Source organism: Lampris incognitus, chromosome 2, assembly GCF_029633865.1.
Source record: "Lampris incognitus isolate fLamInc1 chromosome 2, fLamInc1.hap2, whole genome shotgun sequence".
Lineage (NCBI taxonomy): Eukaryota > Metazoa > Chordata > Actinopteri > Lampriformes > Lampridae > Lampris > Lampris incognitus.
Genome location: NC_079212.1, coordinates 36,609,468 through 36,621,512, shown reverse-complemented (window position 1 = coordinate 36,621,512; position 12,045 = coordinate 36,609,468).

Genomic DNA, 12,045 nt, shown 5'->3' with positions numbered 1-12,045 from the left:
GGGCTTGGGACCAGCACTAAGAATGCACTGGCTTGTGCGTCCTCAGTGACTGGGTTTTGTCTCTGTCAACCAGTAAGATCACTTTATTTAACGTCTTACTGACACCTATGGTGAGACTGTGTTGCATGTTGCCAGTGATGGTGTTTCCCTTCAGGGAACAAGAACAGCTGCTGCTGCTGCTGCTGCTGCTGCTGCTGCTGCTGCTGCTGCTGCTGCTGCTGCTGCTGCTGCTGCTGCTGCTGCTGCTGCTGCTGCTTCTGCTTCTTCTACTAAAATCCCAGATATCCATTTGAAATGAAGCAATAGTGGTGTCATGTCGGCACCATCCCCCCACCAGACTAAAGCATAGTTGAATCCAGGTTTCAGATGTTGGTGCAGTAATCTGCTGGCTTGTTCTGCCATATCCACTTGGTATCCAGAGCAACTCCCCTTCTTTAAACCTGATCCTGCCTGCCTTGCATCCTCAGCATGTGGCTGCTATGGTGACAACACTGTGCACATTACCATCCTTATCAGGAAAGACAGAAACCTTTAAATCAAACAACTACAAAGGTGTCACTATTTGGATATGCATGGATTCACAGTTATTTTAAACATACCAACAATGGAAAGTATCTAAAATTACTTTTTTTATATATAAAATGTAAAAATCTGCACGTTTGTAAGCTTTCAGTTTAAGTGTTGGAGTTGCCTTTGCAAAGGATCTGCAGCTCTACTTTATAGTGTTGGGAAAAAATGCAGATGTGAAAGCTATTAGCTGCTTTCAGTAGAGCTGGCCGAGCAGCTCCCACAAGAGAATGTTGTCATTACTAGGAGAGTGGTGCAGTGTTGTGGTAAATGAGCAAGGCATGCTTTGTCAACCTTCCCTGAATAAACGTTTGAAATATATAGGATTAGTGGACTGAAAACGCCATGTACTTATGGCATGGAAAAGTGTTTCAAGATTGCTTGTTGAAAGGCGTCTGAGCACATGTACCACATGCACACATGCACAAACTTGCACACACACATGCACACACCTCTGTCAGTCAAAACCAGTGCAGATTAATTTAGATTACATTTGATCCTCTGATACTGCTGTTGAAGCAGCCAAGTACTCGCTTTCTCTCTCTCCATCTAGTTACTCTTTCTCTCTTATCTCTAGAAACAGTGTGTGTGTGTGTGAGTATATATATATATATATATACACTACCGTTCAAAAGTTTGGGATCACCCAAACAATTTTGTGTTTTCCATGAAAAGTCACACTTATTCACCACCATATGTTGTGAAATGAATAGAAAATAGAGTCAAGACATTGACAAGGTTAGAAATAATGATTTGTATTTGAAATAAGATTTTTTTTACATCAAACTTTGCTTTCGTCAAAGAATCCTCCATTTGCAGCAATTACAGCATTGCAGACCTTTGGCATTCTAGCTGTTAATTTGTTGAGGTAATCTGGAGAAACTGCACCCCACGCTTCCAGAAGCAGCTCCCACAAGCTGGATTGGTTGGATGGGCACTTCTTTGAGCAGATTGAGTTTCTGGAGCATCACATTTGTGGGGTCAATTAAACGCTCAAAATGGCCAGAAAAAGAGAACTTTCATCTGAAACTCGACAGTCTATTCTTGTTCTTAGAAATGAAGGCTATTCCATGCGAGAAATTGCTAAGAAATTGAAGATTTCCTACACCGGTGTGTACTACTCCCTTCAGAGGACAGCACAAACAGGCTCTAACAGGTACTATTTAATGAAGATGCCAGTTGGGGACCTGTGAGGCGTCTGTTTCTCAAACTAGAGACTCTAATGTACTTATCTTCTCGCTCAGTTGTGCAACGCGGCCTCCCACTTCTTTTTCTACTCTGGTTAGAGCCTGTTTGTGCTGTCCTCTGAAGGGAGTAGTACACACCGGTGTAGGAAATCTTCAATTTCTTAGCAATTTCTCGCATGGAATAGCCTTCATTTCTAAGAACAAGAATAGACTGTCGAGTTTCAGATGAAAGTTCTCTTTTTCTGGCCATTTTGAGCGTTTAATTGACCCCACAAATGTGATGCTCCAGAAACTCAATCTGCTCAAAGAAGTGCCCATCCAACCAATCCAACTTGTGGGAGCTGCTTCTGGAAGCGTGGGGTGCAATTTCTCCAGATTACCTCAACAAATTAACAGCTAGAATGCCAAAGGTCTGCAATGCTGTAATTGCTGCAAATGGAGGATTCTTTGACGAAAGCAAAGTTTGATGTAAAAAAAATCTTATTTCAAATACAAATCATTATTTCTAACCTTGTCAATGTCTTGACTCTATTTTCTATTCATTTCACAACATATGGTGGTGAATAAGTGTGACTTTTCATGGAAAACACAAAATTGTTTGGGTGATCCCAAACTTTTGAACGGTAGTGTATATATATATATATATATATATATATATATATATATATATATATATATATATATATATATATATATATAGACACACACATATATGCACATATATTTAAATATATTTAAACAATTGTCATTAAATTGTCAGACAATAGCCGATGGGATCCAAGCTAGGTCTCTCTCTCTCTCTCTCTCTCTCTCTCTCTCTCTCTCTCTCTCTCTCTCTCTCTCTCTCTCTCTCTCTCTCTCTCTCTCTCTCACTCTTCCCCGTTTCTGTCTCTCTCTCTTGCTCTCTCTCGCTGTCTCTCTCTCTCTCTCTCTCTCTCTCACACACACACACACACACACACACACACACACACACACACACACACACACACACACACACACACACACACACACACACAAGCTAGGGGGGGTTAATTCCATGACAAAGCACAAAGCAAATTCCCGTTCCTTTTCAGTGTTTTGCAGTTTTACAGCTGCCCGATAATGCAAACTCTCTTGTTTCTTTTCAGGTTCAAAAGTTATCTAGTCCTACACTTTGTAACATGGGGAGAGAAATCTCTTTGCTGACCAAAGGCTGCCACAAATCCTGACACAGGGATTTTCCTCACTGTAGAATGGGATTGTGTAAGCGTGACTGTCCCTCTATTCACCCCTCCGTCTCTCTCTCTGTCCGTCTCTATGGAACAGCGGCGAACACGCTGAGGAAAAACAAACAATGGCTGATGCTCAAAATGGCCTCTGCATGATGGAGCTGAAAGGTTGAAAAGGGGATTTGTTCTGTGGCTCCATTTGAAGAGCTGGCTCTGTTCCCCCACGCTGCACTTTTTCCAGGTCACTGGGTGCCTGGAGGTTCACTAAAAGGGGGACAGGAAGGGTCTTATTTCCCCTCTACCGCTGTCCCGATCAGCCTTTCTCAACTCACTTCTCTCTGTCATCTCCTACTCTCCCCACCTCCCTCTCTGTCTCTAATACCCACCCACCCTTCCATTATCCTTCTTCCTCTTCATTCCCTTTACAGCTCTCTCTCTCTGCCCTCTTTTCATTTTTTTCTTGCAACAATGCAAGCAAAGTTTTCCGATCCGGATTATTTCTCTGTGCTGTCTAAACTAACAACAGGATCATTTGAGGATCAGATTGGATCAGTTTTAAAAGTCAGATACAGAGCTGGCACTCTAATGGCAATGGAGAAAAAAAATGGATGCAAGTCAATTTTATTTGTATAGCCCAATATCACAAATTATACAGCGTCTGAAATGTCTAGGTGCCAGGTTTCGTTTTACATTTCAGACGTTCATCTAACATGTTCATCCTGAACAATTAATACCAGAAAAACCATCAATTCACAAATCAGTACAAGCAACCAATAACGAGGAGTGAACAGGTCATGCCACAAGACAAACGAGCAAGATGGCAAATGCATGTTAAGGCAAACTTTTTATATTGCTTGGTGGGTTTCTGAGATCCAACGCTTGTGACGCTTCAGAAGATCGTAAGTGCCCACAAGCCCACCCTCTCTTTAGATTATTAAGCATACAATCCCAAAGATGACTGTTTTTGTTGAACTCTTGCTGTGATACTTAAAGCAGGGGCGGAATGGCACAACGTGTTTGCTGATCAACGACCCATTAGTTAAAAAAAACACAATCTGCTAATTTGTATTGTTTGTGTTAGGCTAATATGTAAAATGATTAAACTGGGGACTTCCGGTATGGCGACTGAGAGAAGTGGATGAACAGAGAGCAGCTCCTGAGCGACTTCTTAAATTCCTTTTATACACACTGTCAGTAAACCTTGAATGCACTTAGCATTGTAGGAACAGGCCACATCTAACTCTGGATAATGTCCGGCAAAAGTAAGACTGGTGCCCAGAAAGGAAAAACTTCGACCATGGACCCTGACATGCCAGCAGCTAAGCTAACAATGGCCGCTGTAGCTGCACCTGAAGTAACCAACTCTACTCTCTGACCTGAAAGCTGAACTGGAGAAGAATAGAGCTGCGATTTCAACGGAAATACACGCTTCACTTAAATGCGGTTTGAATCAAGATGGAGAACTTTGGCCCTCGTGTGACTGCAATGGAAAACGCTCTTTCTGACCATAGCGACCAGCTAACCATCCTTGAAGTACAGGTGAAACAACTCTAAACTGAAAACGATCGTCTTAAACGCAAGACAGAAGACCTCAAAAATCGCTCTTGTCATAGTGAGTGCTAGAACCACCATCGAGGACGAAACAAGGAACATCCATGAGTACATCAGAAAAAGGGCCGCCCAGGATGAACTGCCGAGTGAGTACCTCAGGCAGCAGAAGACATAGAGTGGGGAGAAAGAAGAATACCATTGACAGATAGAAGACATAGCTCCTACCAGTGGCTAGAAATGGCTGGACTGAAGGACAGTGCAGAGGCTCTGATCAAAGCAGCGCAAGAACAGGCACTCAGGACCACATCGGTTGAGGCAGGGGTCTGCCACACCAGACAAGACCCAAGATGCAGGCTATGCAAACATGCCCCTGAGACAGTCCAGCACATATTAGCAGGGTGTAAAATGCTAACTGGGAAAGTGTACACTGAAAGGCATAACCAAGTGGCTGGGCTAGTGTACAGAAATATCTGTACTGAGTATAGACTTGAAGTCCCCAAGTCCAAATGGGAGACACTGCCAAAGATGGTTGAGAATGACAGAGCTAAGATCCTATGGGACTTCACGTTCCAGACTGACAAGCAGATGCTGGCTAACCAACCAGACATTGTGGTGGTCAACAAGGAACAGAAGACAGCAGTAGTGATTGATGTAGCAATCCAGAGCGATGGCAACATCAGGAAGAAAGAGCATGAGAAGCTAGAGAAATAGCAAGGGCCAAGGAAGAACTAGATCGGATGTGGAAGGTCAAATCCACAGTAGTCCCAGTGGTAATAACAGCACTAGGGGCTGCGACCCCCAAACTGGGAGAGTGGCTCCAGCAGATTCCAGGAACAACATCTGAGGTCTCTGTCCAGAAGAACAGCTAAGATACTGCACGGAACCCTCCAACTCCCAGAGGACCCGAGCTTAAGGAAGACACACACCATTCCAAAAAGGGCAAGGGGGATTTTTTTTCAAAATATATGTAGCCTATATACCAGGGGTGGGCAGACATATCCAGAAAGGTCTAGTGTGGGTGCAGATTTTTGTTCCAACCAAACAGTTACACACCTGATCCCACTAATCAACCAGTAGAGTCTTCGCTGAGGAACTTAATTAGGAGACTCAGGTGTGTAACTGCTTGGTTGGAACAAAGACCTGCACCCACACTGGCCCTTTCTGGATAAGATTGCTCTCCCCTGCGTATATACTGTGTATTTATCTTTAGTACTAATTAAGCTCTTGTATCAATGATGTCTAATGTTGGTTGGTTAACAGAACAAGGCTTGTGGGACAAGGTTGTCTCTGCTTTCCCTGCATTAATTTAAGAAACTGTACAATACCCTTGTGCTAAACAGTTTAGTTTATTGTATTTAAGGTGTCTCTCCCAGTTCATTTTATGCCATGTCTTTCCATTGGAGTGCCTTATTCATGCTATTGGTAGTGTTAAGAAAGCCACAAGTTACGTGGTGTGTGGCACTTGTTCCTGTGTGTGCTATAGCATATTGATATGCAGATATGGCCTCTGGTTCCCATGCAGGGATAGTTTCTCAGACAATCTGCTTTTCCTATTTTGTGCTATCACACAGAGCTACAGTACATGCACTGTCTTGGCTTGGGCCTAGTTTGCTTATTAGATTAAGATGTAAATGTTGAGCACTTTTACATGAAAATGATGAAAGGTTGAAGGTTTTTTTTATAGCTCTCTTAGCACTGTTGCCTCACAGCAAGAAGGTCCTGGGTTCGAACCTCAGGCTGTCCCAGGTCCTTTCTCTGTGGTGTTTGCATGTTCTTCCTGTGTCTACGTTGGGTTCCTCCATGGGCTCCGATTTCCTCCCACCGTCAAAAAGACCTGCATGTTAGGGTTAATACTCCTGCCTGAATTAGAATTAGAATTTACTTTCCCCAAACCACCCACCCATCCCCAAGCCCCTTCCTCAACCTTTGGCTCCTAAAAAAAAAGAGTTGACAAACAACATATGGAGGGGGAAAAAGTTCATGTATAGATATTAAGGGGGGGCACAAAAGCACTTATATAGACAATAAGCAGTAAATACAATGAATATGAGATTGAAATAAATGACAAAAACTGAATGCAAAGGTAAATAATATAAAAAATTGCAGGTAAAGAAAAAACAAAGAAAGAAAAAGCACAATAAGGTTATCTCAGGGCTGGCGTATTGTTGCGAAACAATATAAACAACAGTCTTAATGTTAGAGAGAAGAACTCATTAGGTCTCAAAGAAATATAGTGAGACCAGAAATGTTCCCAAATTTTTCCAAACTTTTCCATGTCATTCCTCCTTGTGTACCTAATTTTCTCCAGGAGTAAAAAGCTCATCAGGTCTCTCATCAATTGAATAAAGGTGGGGGATTTTATTGTTTCCAGTTCTGAAGAATGAGACACCTAGCCAGTAGTGTTGAAAAGGCAAGAGCCTTACTTGGTTTGGGGGGTACTGAAGAGCCCTCAGGCACAATACCAAAAAGTGCTACTACAGGGTCGGGGCTAATGTGTTTATTTGAAACTGAGGAAAAGGTTCTGAAGATAGATTACCAAAACTGTGTCAAAGGACAGGACCAGAACATATGAATAAGCAGAGACGGCTGGTATAAATGGGCTAACAGGGCTTAGACCTACTTATCTTTTACAACAAAGATGAGAAAATCATTTTTTTTTAAAAAACCCTTAGAACAGATTATTTTAAATTTTGGTGGAACCTAAGAGCAGCGACAGCACTAGATAGTCACAACAAAAACACAAAATACATCTAAAGGGGCTAATTTTTTTACAGCCCAAACACAATTGCATCAGCTTCCATTCATCTCCGTGTTACGTGAGTGACTGGTGTCTTGGCACGCCCCCTTGATTTGCTGATCATTTGGGCTAAATTCAATCAGCTCACAGGTCACTGACTTGACCAATGACGGCACAGACAGCACATACAGTGACGTGCTACTTGTGTGAGCGTGGGAAGGGAGAGAGGTGAGCGGCTGTGGCAATGGCGGCCGCGGGCGTTAGCGTGAACGAGGTGGATTATTTACTTTCTCATCCATTTTCTTCAATGGCTTTGGAGGAAAAAATTGGAAGCGGGGAGACTGGGGGACACATCGTCCAAACCGTGTTCAAATAGCACAAAAGGACAAACGACAAAATCGTGAGTTTTGTGTTACTTGGTTTCAGCGAAAGGACTGGCTAACGGCAAGTGTAGCTAAGAATTCACTTTTCTGTTGCCCGTGCTTGCCTTTTGGGGGAGACGCAGCTTGGACCCAGTAGGGGATTGTGGATCTGAAACATTTATCCGACAAAATTAGTCACATTGGAAGTAGCGTAAAGCTCTCAATGCTGGGTGAAGTTAACATCGCCGGGCAACTTGATGAGGGCCGCCGCATCTCTACACAGAGACACAACGAGCCGGTAAAGAAAAACAGGCATTCATTGTCCCGGGCTGTGGACTGTATTAAGTCTCGTGGGGCACGTGAGCTAGCCCTGCGGGGGTCCGACGAACCTCAGACTTCCCTCCAGCGGGGCGTGTTTCTGGACCTCGTTGACCAGGTCTCTTTTTTTGGAAAGCCAGTTAGCCGATCACCTGTCAAACACACAGGTAGCCAAGTACACGTCTAAGACAAGCCAAAATGAGTTGCTAGATTGTATGTTAGCTGTTTATGGACAAACATTGGCTGATGAAATATCGCAGGCACCATTCGTGGCTGTGCAAGCTGATGATGAGACAACCGGTGTGGCGTGTGTAAACCGGTGTGTGATTGTGCTCAGGGAACAATCTGAGAACAATCTTCAGAGCACTTTTTCTGAAACATTGAAATTAACACAAATAGCCATCACAACCCCCATGACATCTGCAGAGTCAGAGAGGTGTTTCAGTACACTTAAGAGGATCAAATCATCCCTCCGAAGTACTATGGGACAGGATAGGCTGAACGCTCTGGCTATGCTGTCTGTTGAGCGGGACTTCATCCCAAAATCACCGGACTTCAGTGACGTGGTGAGTAACCTGTTTGCATCCCAGAAAGGTCGTCGATGTGAGCTTCTCTCCAAATAAGCTAGGCCCAAGCCTGTAGACCTCTCAAAAGACCACCAGACACGTTTAGCTTTCCTGTCTACATATTGCCTGTCTCTCTTCTATAATGACCGTTGTTTTTGCTGTGCTTACCAAATTGTTTTATTCGGGACATGTTTGACACAATGTGTTGCAAAAAGAGTTGTGATAAAAACAGTTGCAGTATTTATTGGCAGTCGTTTCAGCTGGGACACGTTTTGTTGTGCATCCTTAGGTGAGCCCTTTTCTGACATTGTAGGCTACACGATTCTGCATCCTGTTCTATCATGTAGCATATCATTCCATCATTCTTGCATATGTTGTTCTTGTTAAAAATGGCATTTGCTAATGTGTATAGAGAAAAATAGTCAAATGGTGTGTGTGTGTGTGTGTGTGTGTGTGTGAGAGAGAGAGAGAGAGAGAGAGAGAGAGAGAGAGAGAGAGAGTTTTTTGGCATCAGGGCATTCTTATACTTCTCTCTAGTGTTGTTGTCAAGCACTTGCTATAACAATGTATATACTGTCGTTGCTGTAATTTGGTATTGCAGATGTTATGTTGCTGTTGCTGCAGTGTGAACTACAGATGGGTATACTATATTTGTTAGCCCACCCACCCAATATCACCACCAGCCGTCACCGTGAATAAGCGTTGCATTGGCCTGATGGCATCTGTCACAGAGAGGGCTTATGTCAGGATTTATTTTAGCGAGTCTTATTCATGTCCGGTAAACTCTGTGAATAAAGTTTAATTGAATAAGGCTATGATGAGCACAACTAGAAGGATAGATTTTAGAAACAACTTCATTCTGTATCTGAAAATTTTTAGTAAAGATCATCTTCCCAATGTTGTTTAGAAGGCAGAAAGAATGGGAGTGTAAGAGAGTAAATTGGACCATACAGGTGAGAAATCGAATCCCTATTACTAATACTGACCTCTAGGATGTTATCCTAGTCAGATTTAGGGGGGAAGTGTGGGAGATGTTGATAGGTGTTTCTCACAAAGGTCGGCACAGTAGTGCAGTGGCTGGCATGGTCATCTCACAGCAAGAAGGTTCTGGGTTTGAACCCCGGGGTTGTCCTACCTTTGGGGTCATCCCAGGTCATCCTCTGTGTGGAGTTTGCATGTTCTCCCCGTGTCTGCATGGGTTTCCTCCAGGTGCGCCGGTTTTTTCCCACAGTCCAAAGACATGTAGGTCAGGTGAATAGGCCGTACTAAATTGTCCCTAGGTGTGAATATGTCGGCCCTGTGATGGACTGGTGGCCTGTCCAGGGTGTCTCCCCACCTGCTGCCCAATGACTGCTGGTATAGGCTCCAGCATCCCACGGCTCTGAGTAGGATAAGCAGCTTGGATAATGGAATGGAAGTTGAACGCCTCGCCCTGTAACTGTGACATGCAAACCTCTACTGTCAGTGTTTCTTCAAAAGTTACTTGAATCCATGTTTTATCGATATACTTGAGAAACAGTTCCAGGTTGATGTGGAAGTGCCTGTTGTATGTAGTGAAACAATAAATGACTAGGTGTAAGTAACCAGCTAACAATTCAATGTTTAAGGCTTGTTTGGATATAGCCTGATCTGAGCTACCAGCCAAGAGGGAGAAAATCAGAGAGATGAGATGAAGGGAATGCAAGATGCAAGATGAGACCAAAAAAACAAAAACAAACCAAAAACACTTGAGACACAGAAATTGTCACAAAAATAATGTATTTGTATATGAATTAGAAACAGAAACATCACTTCAGTATAAACTGACAGAAGCCACAACAATACGCAATACTTTTCTTCTCTTCCAAAAGTTTTTTTTTTTTGTTGGGAGATCTGTGAGGACGAGAAGTCTTTTTGGAGCACTGGAAAACAGCTCGCAATGGTAAACAAAGAAGATGCTTGTGTATTTCTTTGCAAAAGTTGATTAAAAAAAATCATACATTGCAATGCATGATGATTCATTTGAGACAGTAAGCAAGACCAACTAAAGAAGTGTTCATGATTTTGATTACTGTGGATTATCTATTGTCTTTAATGAAGCTGAGACAAGAAGCATCCAAAGCAAATTTGTTTGCATGTAAACCTTCAGCATGGTAACTTTAAAGAGTCATGAATAAAATCTAGGATGCCAGTTTATCAGTTGTTCATTCTGAAAGTATATTTTCAATACCTCAGGTTTGACACTGATGGTAATTTCTTTACATAACTGGTAGGTTTCACTGCTCAATTTTTAGTTGAACTGCTGTAGTAGTATCCCACTGTCCTTTTAGTCAGATTGGATCCTTTTTGTCTGGGATTGTCCGCCTGACCCATTCACATCCCAATTCTGTACAGGAATCTCAATTTCACAGGTGATATCCAAATTTCCTTTTGGTGTGTAATCCAATAAGGTGTGTTTGTTTTCCTCTACTTGACGCCCTGGTTGGTCGGGTTGGGTGGTTTGGCAGGGGAGGGACGGGGAGAGGAGGGGAAGCCCAGGATCACGCTGACCCACAGTCCTTTGGTTCGCACTCCACCAGGGAATTCTGGGAGAGGAAATTTTGCTTTTTTTAATGAAACATTAAGAAACAAAACAACAAGAACATTTAAACCGTTTAAAGCTGCACGAGTGGATATTTTTATGGCAAAATGTTGCCATAAAATGTGTGTGTGTGTGTGTGTGTGTGTGTGTGTGTGTGTGTGCTCTTTCACATTTGTGTGAATTAAAGTGTAACTGCACTTTTAAATAGGCTTTGGTGGAAAAACTGACATTCATGGCAAAATTTCAATGGCTGACATCAGCCTGGAAGGAATTTCAACATTTTTGTGCAAATATGATAATATCTGCATGTTCTGTAATAAATCAGCCAGCATTGCCAACATTGCTGGATAACATGCAGACCCGAATGCTTTAAATGATATTTCTGTTTTTTGCAATGTGAGCCCAACTTGCATAGATTTATTTTCCCACTGTGTTTATCGGTTATGATATCATTTTACTCCCTGGCTTCATTATAGATATTTTGGATATGGGACCATCACTGGACATAGTTTTACAATGGCATCTCATGGGGTAACTGAACACAAGAATCAGACGTGTTTCAACAATTCATTCCTGCAATGAATTTGTGAGGTGGAAACAACAGTGCAAGTTGAAAATATTACTCAAAATGTCAAAAATGATCAGTGGTTGATTGCATTGCTGAAGTACTTCCTGGTTCCATTTGCAGGACAGACCAGCCTTTACTCACTATAGGTAGTAAGTAGTAATACACATCAATTAACTACCCAGCCAGTGGTGTTGAGAAGTCATAGATATAATGGGAAATCATGTACACAATCTAACTGAGGAATTATGCTTTTTTGGTTACTATTGTTGTTAAAAGGACAGGTTTAAGGATCGTGATCGGTTGCCCTATAAGACGCTGTTATAAAGATGAGTCCAAAATCTCGGACAATGAACAAATATATATGATGGCAAAATAAAAACTACATAAATAAGACCCAGGTTGTAAAAAAAAAAAGAAA